Source organism: Acinonyx jubatus, chromosome D2 (genome assembly GCF_027475565.1).
Source record: "Acinonyx jubatus isolate Ajub_Pintada_27869175 chromosome D2, VMU_Ajub_asm_v1.0, whole genome shotgun sequence".
NCBI classification, from domain to species: domain Eukaryota; kingdom Metazoa; phylum Chordata; class Mammalia; order Carnivora; family Felidae; genus Acinonyx; species Acinonyx jubatus.
In genome coordinates, this window is record NC_069393.1 from 6234961 (window position 1) to 6250585 (window position 15625).

Below are 15625 nucleotides of genomic sequence, written 5' to 3' on the forward strand. Positions count from 1 at the left end.
GCCTGTGCTACAAATACATGGTTCCGAAAACAAGTGCGTAAAACCGGAAGGCATGGCCAGCGCGGCCCATCGTTATGCAAACGTGCTCTTTACCCACCGGGCCACACAGCACGAATACCCAGCTGTGTCTTCTAACCTACCTGGATCTCCTTCCTCTGGTTAGCCCCCAGGTCTTCAAGAAGTGGGGGTCTTTGATGTGGCCTGTGAGGGGCGCCCTCTAAGGTGACGCCACTCCTCATGGGCTCAAACTCTCTACTGCCTGCACTCGGCACCTGGTGCATCTGGAGCCACTCGGCTCACCAGGCCAGTTGCCGGAGCGGTGGGCATCCACAAAACAGGGGGAGCCTCGTGCTGTGCGTTATTTTGCCACACGTCTCTTCCTCCGCCTTGAGTTATACTACCAAACGCTCCTTCTTGTAAAATGCAGCTTCCTCACAGGCTGGGGGTGGGGGAGGAGACAAGGGGAGAAGACCCCTGCCCCGTCAAGGAAGGTAGCTGGGCGTGAATAATCTGTGGGTCAATCACACGTTCACCTGCTTCCACTTTCCTTGCCTCCACACACACACGACACAAGTTCAATTCATGGCCTTGATCTTGGTCTTAATCTTGGATCCATACTGAGTCCTTCCATAAGCAGCTTATTTAAAATCTACAATGGCCCTTCCCTGGAGTTCTTTCTTTATCTCCCTTCCTTGTTCTAGTTTTCTCCCCAGCATTCACTCACATCTTAAATGCTTACTTATTAACTTACGCATTGAAATTACCTTTGATTTTCAGGCTTATTATCACTGGCCTGATCCTTCTACCAGAATGTAAATTCCATGAGCGCAGGGATATTTTTTGTCTTCCCCTCCGCTGCCCACTGATGGTTCCCCCAGCACGTCAAAAGTACAGCAAGGAAAAGCCAGTCAGACAGACAGAGTGAGGAACTGTGAGGAAAAAAGACAGAAAACCCCACCACGGGGCGCATTTCACAGCGGACAGAGGTCCAACGAGAAGGCAGAGCAGGAAGAACCAGGGGAAAGCCGAGAGAGGCTAGGGGCCCTGGATCAACGTGTCAGTTGCCATGGTTACTGTGAAGGAAGGCCTGGGCCCTGCCCTCCTGCCTCAGGCCGCCGGAGCTGGGGGGTAGGTAGAGGGTGACCAGGTTTGGCAGAAGCATAAAACAAAAACTCACCCTGGGAGAGGCACGCTCTCACCGAAGGCTACTAAACTGTAATCCCCGCCATCCACATGCGGCGGGAGGCGGTGCGGTGGGCATCGGATCAAATTCGCGAGCGTTAGGGGGACAAAGAGATCATAAACAAGAGACAGAGCTGTGCCTGGACACAGAAAGAATGAGTCATCCAGGGGAGCGTGGTGGTGGCGGCAGCTGGCTGTGGCCTCCCAGAGACTGGCAGCCGAGCAGCGTCAGGGGCCGCCGGCCAGGCGGTCCCTTCCGAGGGAGGCCAACACGTGTAAACCTGCGGCAGAAAGAGCCTGCATTTCACAGCATCGTTTTTGTGTCGGCCCAAACTTCACATCTGTTCTCTGAAGCCTCCCTACTGTGTCTACCATGACTCAGAACCCCCCACCCCACCCCGGGGCTGTCTCCCCTGGCCCCTGCATGGCTACCTGACCCTCCACCCCCACCCTGGGCTGTCTCCCTTGCCCTCCCCCGCCCCTCGCATGGCTACCTGGCTCCCAGCCCCTCTCTGCCATAAGCCGGCCTTCTGTTCCACGTGGGCGGGACCTCCTCACCTGCCACGTCTCACTCTCTCTCCCCCCACGTGCCCAGCCCACTCCCCCCTTCCACTCACTAAACCAGGTCATGTTGTCACCCTGGGCCACCCAGGCGCAGGCCTCTCCCTGCCCCGCCCCCCCACCTCTGGTCAGACAGCAGTGCCGACTGATGCGAGGGCCTGGGCATCCTGGGGCCAACTGCAGCCGAATCTTAACGCCCCACATCTCCAGCCTTCCTCCTCTGACCCGCCCCACACAGGGGGGCCCCCCGCTGAATCCCGCCTCTGCTGAACAACTGCCCGGGATCCCCACTGGTCCCAGAACAGACTCCCACAGCTCAGTTGACAGTCCTAACTGGGCTCGGGACACCTTTTCCTCTTCTCCGCCTGCACGCCCCCAACTCTGAGCCTCTGCACATGCTGGTCCCTCTGCCTGGAAAGCCCTTGTCACTTGTGTGGGTTGGAAAAAATCTCGCTCAGCTTTCCGGGACGTCGGCTGTCAGGCCCTTCCTGCAAGCGCTGCTCTCCGGAGGAATGAATGTTCCTGTTATCACCGCTCGCACAGCACGGCTGTCACGGCATTAATCCAGGGGCAGACGGGTTGTTTTCACACCTCTATCCCTCCTAGATTATGAGTACTCTCAGGTCCTTATTCATCCTTAAATTGTCAGTGCCTGAAATACCTGCTCACACGTTCATTAAATGAACGTCTTAGAAACACATGGCTTCTGCACAATCTCGTAGGAACGTATCTACGGCTCTGAGTCACACACATGCACGGAAAGGGTCCTTCCGCCGTGTCCCCCGATGAAGATGGCTTACAGCAGTAACGCATAGGAAAACCAGGGACAGGCAGGCAACCCCGGGAAGCCAGGTCATGGCGTGGATCGGCGGACCTCTGCGATGACAAATCCCGTGACAAAGACAGTTTCTGCCTAGTAAAGAAGCGTGCCTGGGTCCAGGCCAACGACTTAGTTCCGCTGCTGCTGACTATGGCAAAGTTCTAGCGCGAGGAGAGGGTTTGGAGAGAAGCTGGGAGGAATCTGACCTGTCAGGGGGGACAGCGGACCTGGGGTGTGAGGGCTGCTACTCCTGATGCAGGACACACAGGGCTTGTGTCCAGTCTCTTTGCAGCAGTTCTGAGAATGCAGAGCCCCAGAAAGATTGCACTGCAGTGCGGACACAGCAAGCCCAGAAAGATCGGCAGGAAAGAGCCCCAAGCTCCCCAATTCTGCAAGGTCAACCACCTGGGGGAGAACAGCACCGACACGCCAAGCTCTGACTGGAAGGGGCAATGAGGTGAAGCCACTCAAGACAGGGACAGGGTAACAGGGTGGTGGACCCAGAGTGGGGTCTACCCGGGTACCCAAAGTGAGCAGAAGGCTCCAGTGACTGTCTCTCTGCTAGGTAAAATTCAGCTGAAGAAGAGACTACGTGATGCTAACGAAGTCCAATTTATTACGTATCTATACCTCACCTTGTTCCAGAAAAAATTCGGCGGCTGACATCACTGTCACTGTCCCTCTGTTATTTTCCTTAAGGTTCGAAGCTTTCGGATTCTCCACTCAGGCTCTGTCATCGTCCGCTCTTGGCCACACTCCATACTCACCACTGCCCTTAAGTTCAGGAGCCTGTGTCTTTCCATCCTCATGACACCTGCTTCCTCTTCTATGTACCATTAAACATACACTTGTACTCTCACATCATCTGTCTCTTTAACCAGGACGGAGCCCTCCCTCATCCACGTGGCCCCACAGGTGTCAGGGGTAAACAAACATCTCCAGACCCCTGGAGCCCGATGGTTGTAAGTGAAGTTAACCGGGGTTCAGGGAAAACAGAATTTTCCCCAAATTAATGAACAGAAACTAAAACCAAATAGGGGTTCTCACGCTTGTTCGGCATAACACAGGATTGAGACTCCAGCCTCCACCAAGGAAAGGTCCCGCTGGCAATCTTGAAGGAGGTTCAGATCATACCACCCCCAAATGTGCCACTTTGGCATAAGGGCTGTTTTGAGCGGAAGGCAATTAAGAAACAGCAGACACAGAAGGAATTCTCCGGCCTCGCCCTTTCCACCTAAAAGCAAGACATGCATTTCCTTTTGTGAAGGTGTTCTTGCCTTCCATCTCCCACACTAGAAGGAAGAAAATCACCATTATCACTGGAGAGATAACGTTGGCACCAAGATGTATCAGCACAAGGAAATCTTGCTGAAGTAACTCTTATCTTCTATAAGTTTTTTTCCATGTCTTTATCTTCCCACAACTTACTGCCCCTAGAACCCCTAACCCCCTTTTCCCTTTGTCTTGTCACTTTCCCATAACCCATCTCCCTTTGTTAAAATAGTATATAAGCTCTCAGGCCTAACTGCTTCTTCCGGTTTTCTCTTCTTTCCTGTGAAGCTCCTGTGTGCACGTAGAACAAACTTTTTCTCCCGTTAATTTGGCTCTTTTCTCCTGTTAATCTCTCCTGTTGTCAGTTTAATTCACAGGCCCCAGTCACTAAATCTAAAAGGCTGGAGGAAAAGCTTTTTTTCCTTCTGGCCATATTAGAATGGGTTCTGCTGTTTGACCTGGAAAGCAGACCCTGCTGTATGAGGAGTGTGCAGTGGGGTAGTCAGCAAATGCAGGCTGCCCCAGCCTATATGCTGCCGGATGGATCTCTGTCCCCCCTGCGTCCAACATCCCGGGGACCAAGGATGAAGCACTATCACCCACTGTCTGCCATCCCTGTCTCTGCCTCTCCTACAGTTTCCAGAACCTGAGCCACAGAGCCGGCTGGGCCACTGCTGAGGCCGCCTTCAGCAACTTCCATACGCTGCTCTGCTTTCTACCCTCTTTCAATTCCCTTGCTTTTTCCTTTCTGTTTCAAACTTCATTTCTCCTACGTGGACCTTCACTCTCACACAGTGCTTTTGGTAACGATCTCTCAGTTTTAATATTTGTGTGATAATCATAAGTAAATACAGTCCAATTTGGGTGGTAGGCCTATGGCGACACATATATTTTTCATATCAACACCTTGTGCTGTGGTTGTAAAGATGTTCTAATATGAATTTTGGGAGCAATATAAATGTTTCCCTTTTTCCTACTGCGACCTCCCTGCCCCTCTTCCTTCGGTGGTGACCCTAGGCAAAGGGTAGAAGAGAAGCCCCCACAGTAGCAGATTAGACATGAAAGCCAGGAGGGAACACAGGCACCAAGAACTGCAGACAAGCACAAACCAGGTGTGGGTTAGTAGACCCAGGGTGGTTGCTCGTGTTGTGCACGCAATCACTGGCGGGGGCACCCACCTGGCCCCAGAGGGATGCTTACAGCATTTCTTCCACCTCTTCTTCCTCGGCCTCTCAGCACACACCCCGCTAGGGCGAGCCAACCCAGCCACCCAGGGTGAAATGGTTAGAGAAATCCAAGAGAGGAAGAAATCCGCTCTTTTGTCAAGAGAGCGCATGCGTCGTCCCTGGGCGTGGCTTTCCACGCACGCCACCATTTCTTCTCTTCCAGTTGTCTCAACGGCTCCCCCTTCGTATTTGTATAAGCTTTTCCTTGGTCACCACCACCCACCGAACACCCTGCCGTGACACTCCTGGACAGTTTTTGTTTGTTTTGCTAAAGAGAAACCTTGCGGGTATGGCGCGAAGGTTACAGGAGATCATCCGTGTGACTCACGGACTCGAAGCCTGGTCCTCCCTCCCTCCACCCCACGGCCCGCTAACCTGGGCTCCCTCCCGGGGATTGCCCTCTGAGGTTGGGCCATTGGTGACTTGCTTGCAGACACGCGGGAACCTCAAGGCTTCGGGGACCAGTGGCTTCTCCACAGCCACATATATGTCCTTACTCCTCCCAGGGTAGCAGAACCCATGCCACAAGCCCCGTGTGGGCAACACAGCCGCACTCCCCCGTCCCGCAAGACCTGCCGTTTGTCCACTGGTTTCCACTAGGAAAACTGGTTGCACACCCCCTGCCATTTAACCTAACAAAAGCTCCTTGACAATTAAAGCCCCAGCTAGCTTACTGAACAGATCCCCTCTTAAGTACCCATTGTTTCCTCTGCAGTGAGTTTTTTTTTTCCTTCCAGCAGTAATTCTTGCCTCTACTTCCTTCCCTAAATGGAAATTGCATTTGCATTTTTCACTGATGATAATTTAAGTTATCTGGTTTATTCTTCATATGGTTGTAACCAACTGGTTAAAATCTTACAGGAGTATTATGCTAGTGTCTATATTACAATTGGCCTCCCTGTTTCTCTTTTCTGACACTCAGTTAGCTTCTCTGATTTTCAGTTAAAACACCCTTGCTGGCCACTGTTAAGAGGATGTTTTTGTAGTATTCCTGGTGTATCAAAGAAGTTAAATTTCAGGGCGCCTGGGTGGCTCAAGAGGTCGTTCTGACGCTTCATTTCAGCTCAGGCCGTGATCTCGAGTTCGACATCCTGCACTGACAGCCTGCTTGGGATTCTCTCTCTCCTCTCTCTCCCTCTCCCTCTGCCCCTCCCCTACTCTCTTTCTCTCATAATAAACAAACAAACAAACAAACAAACTTTTAAAAAAGTTATATGTCAGTTCCTGGTTTAAGAAAACCCAACAAATCATCTCTCTAGCTGTGTGATAATAAGTCTCTTTATGTCTATCATGTTTATTTACCAATGAAAATACCGAATAAAGGAGGGGGAAATCTGGGCGATTAGAGAATAGAATATGCTCCTAAGGGTATTCTGAGAACAAACCAGGGCAATTTGCTGACATGCGTTGTTGCATCATTAGGCATTGTCCCCTTTTCACGTAGAACAAAAATGAGTCCAGGTAAGAAAAATGTGATAGAGAGACATGCCTACAAATACAGAAGAGTGGTTTGTCTTGCAGAGTTCTGTCTTAGCCATGTGGCTGTCTTCCTCACGAAGCAATAGTTGTGTAGTGGTGACAGTGGTGGGGAGAAGTGGCATGATGCATGATCAGTCCTAAAGCCCCACCCCGACCTCCGGGGACAGCGATGGGGCACTTGCCACCCCAGGGCCCAGGGGGACGACAGGGCCCGAGCGCCCACCTAATGTTCTGCCGCTCCAAAGACTGTGCTGAGATAGGAGCAGGTTTGGAGACTGCCACTTTAGCTTCAAAAGCTGTAAAGTGCGTATGGGAAAAGCTTTTTCCTGGTTTCTCTGCTGTCTACTTGCACGAGAAATGTCACAGGCAAATGCCAAGCCAATCACTGGACTACTGGGAATGAGCCTTTTGCTGTGCTAGTTCCCAGCCAGCCAGACTTCATCCACAGGTTCCCTTTGGGCAATTTTATTTTAAGGAGGCTGAGGATTGGAGCCCTGTGCTGGCAAAGGAGCCAAGAGGAAGTCCATCCTCCTAAATAGTTATTTCAGCTTAATAACGCTGAGGTGAGACGCCGGGTTAACTAGCAGAGCATCACAATAAACCTTGTACTTAATTAACCCCTACAACATGTTAAGTGCTGTATCCATCTCTTACCCAGACTGATAACCTAGTCAACTCCGCGCTCCAAAACTAATTCATAGTTTACGTCGTGTGTCTCAGGACCGAAAAAGGCTTTCCACTGAACATCTCAGTTGCTCCCACAGTAAGCGTTGTGCAGGGAACAGGGCCAGATCAGATGGCCGTGTGCCTCCCTTCCCCCGCAGCATGCGAAAATCAGGAAAAAGATTTCCCCAGAGCACCAAGGCGCCAGCCACAGAGCCCGGGGCCCCTCGCTGCTGCTCTGAGGCATTTACCGCTGAATTCTCCTGTCCCACTGTGGGAAGGAGGCCTCCCAGTGAGGACTCATGAGCAGATGACACGACTGACACGGTTTAATGGGCAACACCAGCGCAGCCCAGGAGGCCTTCTGCTGGGACTGAAAGCGCGGGCGCTGTGCCAGCCCGTACAGTCCTCGGAGCTAACGGAAAGAGACGAGGATCGGCAGCGGTGGGGAGCTGGGAAGAGGGTGGGAGACCCGGCGCCCATGATCCACTTTATCACTCGGTCAAACTTTAACATTTTTGAATTTCCTAACACCCTAGCCCAAAATACACGGAAATAAGCAAATCCTCCCAAATGAAGAAGTCTTCTCCAGCCACACCTCTGCCCGCCCTCGCCCCCCCCCGCCCCCCCCCCCCGCCTCACTCTCCCGTTATTATTTCTAAGGCAATTCGAACATTAAACCAAAGCTCCCCCAATGCCGCTGTGTGCGGGCGCTGCGGGCGCAGCCCGTTTCAGCACCAGCCTCGGGGGACAGACGCCATAAGGGAGGGGAAAACCAAACCCTCGTCTGGTCTACTGTCACCACCAGAACTGCTCTGGGGACAGGTGTCCCAGGGTACTGCGAAATCATGAGGGCTTCTTTAGGCACTCCACAAATAAAACGACCAACTAGCCGCTCCAGCCCTTCCACTGCGGTCCTCTTCAACGGGGGGGACGTCCCTGCCCGGAGAATGGCAAGCATTCGTGACCTACATATGGAAAAGGGGTCTCGGGGAGCCTCCCCCCGCCTCAAGCCCCAGAGATCGGGAGACCCCGGGCACCGGGAGACCTCCCGTAAGCGTTCGGAGCGGTCGGTCCAAACCTGCGCTCGGGTTTGCCAACGGCCCGGCCGAGGGTCGTGGGTTCGAGGGGCGCGCTCACCTGCCGGCGCCCCGCCGACGCCCACCTGCGCGGCAGCGCGAAGGCCGGCTCGCTGCGGGCGGCCAGGAGAAACAAGGTATTCGTTTCGCGTGCTGCCACGGACGGCAGGACCACACACGCACCGAACCGCGTCTCCAGTTGCAGAGACTTTCCCGCCCGAGTTGCCTTCTGGCTTCTGGCTCGCCCCGGGCTCGCTCCACAGACGCACCGGGCCCGGCCCGCCGGCGGGGCGCCCACTTACCCGGAGCCGGGCGCGCGGGCCGAGGGCGCCGCTCACGCGCGGGCTTTGTCTCCGGCGCGGTGCTCGCGGGGGGCGGCCAGAGCGCGCGGCATCGCTCCTCGGCCGGGCGGGCTCCGGCTCCGCGCCCCGGCGCCCGCGCGCCTCGGCGCTCGCGGGCTCGCGGTGGAAAGGCGCGCCCCGCACCGCCCCCGGGGTCTCCGGGCCGCGTCAGCAGCCCCGCCCGGACAGGGGGAGGCTGGGGGCGGGGGTGCAGGGGGGCGAGGCCGTGCCCCGCGCGCGAGGGAAGTCACCCAGACCCAAAGTACTTCGCCCCCTCACACCCGCCGTGCGGGGCTCCCGGGGCGCGTCCGGGGGCGGTGGGGTGCGGAGCGCCAGACCCCCGGACCCCGGCCGCCCTCCCGGCACGGTGGTCACGCCCACTCCGCGGCAGGGTCTCGCCCGGCGCCCGGGAGGGGCCGGGAAATCCCGCCCGCCGCCGCCGACGTCACTGGTGCGTCACCGGGGCTCCCGCGCCAGGGCTCCGCGCACTCCCCGCGCCCCCCGCCCCGCCGCGCTCGCCCCCCCGTCCACTCGCGCGCCCCCGGCCGGGCCCAGCACTGCGCCCGGAGCGCGCGCGTCGCCTGGGGGGGGGAGGGGCTGGGGGGGCGGGGCTGTGGCCGTGGCCGTGGGGTCGCGGTCCTCGCGGGGTTCCGGCACCTGAACCCCCGCGTCCGCCTCCCGGCCTGGAGGGTTAGTTCCGGGGACCAGCCAGGCTGGGCGCGGCCAGTTTCCATCCGCCCCCAAAGAATCCGTAATATGCCTCCCAGCCCCCCAAAGGAGGGCAGTGAGTGGAGAAACGCTTCATACCTGCGAAAATTCACAGGGCATTGTCTCCCTTTCCGGGCGCAGGGTAACGCTGACGTCGCTAAGTGACGGGAAACGAAGGGCCCGCCGAGGCAGCCCACCCTCTGGGGACTGAGGGCGAGCCGCGGGCAGCCCCCATCCCGGCCGGCGGCCAGGAAGGCGGGAACGACTTCCCGCTGTTCGTGGAGAGCAGAAGCGGTTCCCGCGGGGAAATCCAGGGCGACCCCTCGTTCCTTTTGAACTGTAAGCGTTTTGCGGTAGAGCTTTTTTAAGCTTCTCAATTATTATAGCCCTCCACCTCTGGGGGGAAAACAGCGTAATTGCCGTCCATTTTCCGACTGCTGGTGAAATTGCGCAAAACGTTTGGAATAGAGAAGCAACAAAGATTTCCTTGGTAGGACGAGGAGGCCGATGTTAGTTCTTTTATAAAAACTATATAAAATCATGGCTGACAATTAGGAAATAAGTCTTGCAAATCTGCCTTCGCCGCGCTCACCCACCAAACAGCAGCCACTCCTTGATGTAAATGACACCAGATCACTTGTTTCTTAGATCTCTGATCCCCACTGACTTGACATTTGCCCCAGACAAATGTGCGGCTTTGCTGACTCCGAGTGCCTGACAGAACGCGAATGCAGAGTTCAGAGGTGCCCACCTGGGGCCCGCGAACATCTCACAGCTTTTTTTTCACAGCTTGCAAGTGCCCATATGAGGCACAGAATCGAACGATGGTAAAAATGACTAAGCCTGTAAATGCACCTACAGCACTGACCTTTTTTTTTTCTTAAGTGAGAAAAGGTATATGGGTACTGCATTTAAAATTCAACAAATCGAAAACCGTACTATTTCCACCCCCAAATTTATTTCTCCTGCATTTCTCGCCTCAACAGCACGTCCTGCCCCCGCCCCGCCCAGGTGGTTGGCTAAGGCAGAATCCTGGTTTCCTATCCTCCCAACCCGCATCTCGACCAATCCGAAGGCATCAGTTGTAAGGGAAAGCAAGATCGACACTTCCCGGTACCTCCCTTCCTTGTTTTACCTTTCTGATTGATTACACCATCCTTTAAGGCTGGAGTATGCCCATTTTAAAGAAAAGGAAGAGAGTCAGTGGTTCCAGAGTGGATCCCAAGACCAGCATCAATGGCATCACCTGGGAACTTGTTAGAAATGCAAATTGTCAGGACCCACCCCAGCCCTCCTGAATTACAAACTCTGGGGAAGGGGCCCAGCAATCTGCTTTAAGCCCTCCGGGGAATTCTGATTCTGGCCCTCTTTGTTTATCACCCGAGACTACTGTAATCACCTACCATCTGGTTCTAGGACGCTGGACCCCCGACTTCCTTTCTTCCAGGTAATAGTCCTTGTTCTCAACTCTGTTGTCTGATGCCAATATGGAGGCGGCAGATTTCTTTGGTGTTTACATGGTGGATCTTTCCCCATCCTTTTACGTTTAACCTGTGTCTTTATTCGTAAAGTAGGATCTCTATTCTTGAAGACAACACAGAGTTGGATCCTGTTTTGTAATTCAGCCTGACAAACTGAGCCTTTTCTTTTTATTAAAAAAATTGTTTTTAACATTTATTTATTTTTGACACAGAGAGACAGAGTGTGAGGGGAGGGGCAGAGAGAGAGAGAGAGAGAGGCAGACACAGAATCCGAAGCAGGCTCCAGGCTCTGAGCTGTCTGCACAGAGCCTGACGTGGGGCTTGAACTTGCGAACCGCAAGACCATGACCTGAGCTGAAGTCTGACGCCCGACCGACTGAGCCATCCAGGTGCCCCTAGATTTGTTTTTCTCCAAATCCTTGAGCATTTGGAACGGGTTTATAATAGCTATTTTAATATGCTTAGAGGAATTATATCATTTCCTTCCTTTCTTGATATAGTCCTGTCAAATGAGTTTTCTCCTGTTTTATGTCACATTTCCCTCTTTCTTGGCATGTTTAGTAATTTTTAAATTGGATGCTAGACATTGTAAATGTATGCTGTTGTATGCCTAGATTTTGTTGCTTTAAAGAATAGGGATTTTTTTTTTTTCTGGTAGCCAGCTAAATTGCTTACCCATGATCCTTTGATATTTTCTCTAAAGACTTTTAACCTTTATTCTATGACTCTTCTGGGGTCTTCTTTGCATACCTTTATGTTCAGTGAACTCTTCCCCTCTGATTGGTCAGAACTGAAATGTCTCCCCGCCCACTATGAGCTCTGGGAATTGATCAGCTTGTAGCTCCCTGGACAGCCTTTGCTTAGAGCAAAAGTATTCAGCCAGAGCCTCCAGGAGCTCACAGGAACCTGGTTCTTCTTGTCTGGGTGCCTTCTTTGGGCCACTCTGTGTCACAAACTCCAGTATCTCAGCCTCGCAAGTGCTAATCTCTGTCTCTTCTCAGCAAGACTTCTTTCTAGGCCCTTCTTAGGAACCCTGCCCCCATGGCTGCTAAGTGCCCTCTGGCAGGAGGCTGAGGCAGCTTCTGTCCCAGGGTTCACAGTCCTGTGCTGCTTGTATTTCACGCTTTGACAACCATGGTTTCTTGTATTATATCGTTTCCAGTTGTGTAGGAGGGCAGGGTGAGTCTGATCCCATTTTTCCCCGAAGTGCAGGGAAGCAGGAGTTCTTGGCCTGTCGTTTGAGTTCATTCCCCCATCTCTTCACTTTTGCCTTTTGTCTCTGATGCTTCCCTTCAGCCTTGGCTTCCTTCCACCCTGGGCCAAGTCTAGAAGTTTTCTCTTTTCTTCATGATTTGGCTAAATCATTGCTATCTTTGAGGAACCTGATCTAACTGCTCCTCACATCCCAATCTTGTCATTCTGATATGTAGAAGCCTCTACTGGAAAATTTACTTTATTGTATCCTAATCCTTCCTTCCCTCAACCCTCATCTCCTTTCCCCTCCTTTCCTTTCTAAATCTGTCTACTGCTCTACTTATTCTTTGAGGGCAGATCTTATACATCTTTGTGTCTGCTATATTGTAGAGGCTCAAAAAATGTTAAATGAAACCCCATGTTTAATGGGACATCAAGAAAATCCATGTGTTTATTCATTTGCTTAATTTTCAATATTTTTAAGGATCTGGCAAAGGCGATTTGGGAGGAAAATTACAAAAAGCCTTAGCTTTTGAACATGATTCCTGAATAAAAAGTTTGTAAGGATCAACTAACTGATAGGGTGATAATTAAAAACTGCAATGTTAGTCTGATATGGAGAAATTAAAAGGATTACCAGATTGAAAGCCGGCTTGCTTCTGGCACAGTTCATCCCTGAGTGATAACCACATTTTTGGTCTCTCATAGGCATCTAAGTTAGCTTTTTTTGGTGGCTCCATAAGGACCTATTGTAATCCTGGAATGTCCATGTGTGTACAACCTTGTCATTCTTATCCTATTTGTATAAGAATTATCCTGAGATAAACATAGAACTGCGATCTACAAAAACCGAGGGCAAGAAAGGAAGTGAGACACTCTTTAGGGGAAGTCAAGTAAGTTCACTCCAAGGCAAGGAGCTCCTTAGCAAAGAAGAAACTTGAGGAAAGTGTGAAAGTGAAGATAATCCAAGTGGGGGCTTCATATTCTGTGGAAGACATTATCCAAAGATAAGGAAAGGCAACCTAGGACTTGGTAGGCTGAGTTGGGAAGTTTTCTTAAAAACAAGCATAGAAACAAACAAATGTGACACATACTGTCTGTCCACCTACCCATCCCCTTGGCCTCCCCCCCCACCTCCCACTCCATCCATCCATCCATCCATCCATCCGTCCGTCCTTTTCTAGCATGCACCTACTCTACCCTATTTCAATGATGCTATAAATTGCCCAAAATATTTAAAAATTCCTCTTTTGGAATTACCTGCAGAATCACAATTTTTTTTTGTGTCTGCTACCTTGTAATTGTGCTTTGTTTTCAACTAAGGCAGTTATCAAATATTTAATTTATCTGATTCAGCTCTGGATGACTTTTGGTTGTTTTTTAAATGTTTATTTTATTTTGAGAGAGAAAGAGAGCACATGTGCATGAGCAGGGGAGGGGCAGAAGAGGGAGACAGAGAATCCCAAGCAGGCCCTACACAGGGCTTGATCTCACGACCTTGAGATCATGACCTGAGCTGACATCAAGGGTCAGATGTCAACCGACTGAGCCACCCAGGTGCCCCTAGTTATTTTCAAAACTTATGTATGTTCGTAGGAGAAAGATTTCTCAACATTGAGTATATTCCGAATAGTCAACTGTAATAACTGAAAGAAATCATTCCCGGAAGTAAAGTAGTGGGGAAGAGGGTGGCTCACACGATAAGCACCAGGATCAGTGAGGCAGAACCGTAGCAGATGATGCTGACTCTGAGGGCCACTCACTGAGCATGGGTGTGTGTAAATACGCACCTGGTAGAAAGGGCTGTGGAAGACACCTGTTCTTTCCATCTCACTACAGGCTGTGAAACACGAGACCTCACAACTCTGTTCTCCAGACCATCCTGGGAAATAAAATAGATGTCTAATTCTTACGTAACTAGGAGCACACATGAGTAGGTTTTACTTTCATTTATAATAAAGTATCTATAGAAATCTTGTAATGACATTAGCTAATTAACCATTTGTGTTTAGGTCCTATCAACAAATCTGAAAATGATTGCTTGATTTTTCCTAAAATCTTAGAAAAGATAGTTTTTATTATTTATTTCTTTTGAGCGAGAGAGAAAACAGATAGTTTTTATTATTTATTTCTTTTGAGCGAGAGAGAGAGAGAGCGTGACCAGAGGAAGGGCAGAGAGAGAGGGAGAGAATCCCAAGCAGGCTCTGTACAGTGCAGAGCCTGACATGGGGCTTGATCTGACAAACCGTGAGATCATGTCCTGAGCCAAAATCGAGAGTCAGATGTTTAACCTACTGAGCCACCCAGGCACCACAAGATTTTTTTTTTTTTAAATTCTTGATGCTTGAACCTGGATTCCAAGGATTTTTAAAGCTCTTTTAACTAAATTAAAATCTGGGAATGAAAAAATGGTTTATTGTTATCAGCCCTCAAAAGTTTTGGCAAGACAAGTTTAATTCACTTTGGAAAGGAGCCCAACGTTGCCACAAAGCAATCTTTTCCAACCTCATCTCTCATTAACTTGGTTCATGAGAGGAGAAACAAGCTTAGCATTTGAGCGAGAATATTAAAGCCCAGCCTCAAATAATCATCTAGTCGTTTTGACCTCAAAGGACACGTTGCATTATTTAATTTCTCTCAAACAGCTGAGTTGCAAGCCAGTGTCCCCAAAGTGGCAGGATATATTTTTCTGTTCAGGCCATATAACACACAATAAAATTAATAGCACCTCCTTCCCAGCTCATTGGACATTCAAGTGTATATATTTCGTATTGGCAAATATAGCTGCTTTTTTTTTTTTTTTTTTTTTTTTTTTTATCGTGGAACTTAAATTGGACATAACCTGGGGGAAGTATCTGATAAATATTGTCAACACTCCATGTGATGCTTCAAAATGCCAGTTTGTGCCAAACCTAAAACCTCTTTTGTTTGCCTCTGACCTTAATCTTGATTTGTTCCTTCAAATGGCCATCTACTCCCCTCACTCCAGCTGTTGATGCTTTTTGGTTGGTTTTCCTAGTTAAAGGTTTTAAGCCTGTAAAGTTTTGAAGTGCTTTGGCTTCATAGTATATGGAGTGTTATCCTGAGAAGGGGAAGATATTGAAAAATAATGCAGCTGTCCAAGAATTAGGACATATTGGGAACAAATGGGGACATGTTGGCCCCAATTTGGGATAGCTGAAGGGTAATCAGCAAAGTAAGGGTAATGTGAATAATCCAAGAACTCCATAATACTTTCAGTCTCCAAGTGTTAGGCAATTGAGTTTCTTTCCTCCTTACTCACTTTTGTAAACATTGACTTTATGACTCTTTAATTTTTGACACTTTAATTACAGCGTGTCTTGGTGTGGATCTCTTTGGATTCATCTTATTTGGAAGTCTTTGGGCTTTCTGGGTTTCAATGTCTGTTTCCTTCCCCAGGTTAGGGAAGTTTTCAGCCATTATTTCTTCAGACAAGTATTCTGCCCTGTTCTCTCTCTCTTCTTCTGGGATCCCTATAATGTGAACGTTGGTCTGCTTGATGTTGTCCTATGTGCTGCTTAACCTATCTTTACTTTTTATTTTTCTGCTCTCATCAGGTTGAGTTTCCCTGCCCTATCTTTGAGTTCACTAATCCTTT

General features: G+C 50.6%; 1 protein-coding gene across 3 annotated transcripts in view; it reads right to left on the reverse strand.

Annotated features, from left to right (window-relative positions):
- GNG4 (G protein subunit gamma 4) overlaps positions 1-8687 on the reverse strand; it is a 65072-nt gene extending 56385 nt beyond the window's left edge. The window contains exon 1 of one of the 3 annotated variants that reach the window (XM_027046931.2): positions 8585-8687. The gene's annotated coding sequence lies outside the window, so the exon portion shown is untranslated. Of the gene's footprint in view, positions 1-8343; positions 8518-8584 lie in introns of those variants that run through there. The other 2 variants (XM_053207189.1, XM_027046930.2) reach the window with 2 other exon arrangements.
- Between the last annotated feature and the right edge of the window lie 6938 nt (positions 8688-15625).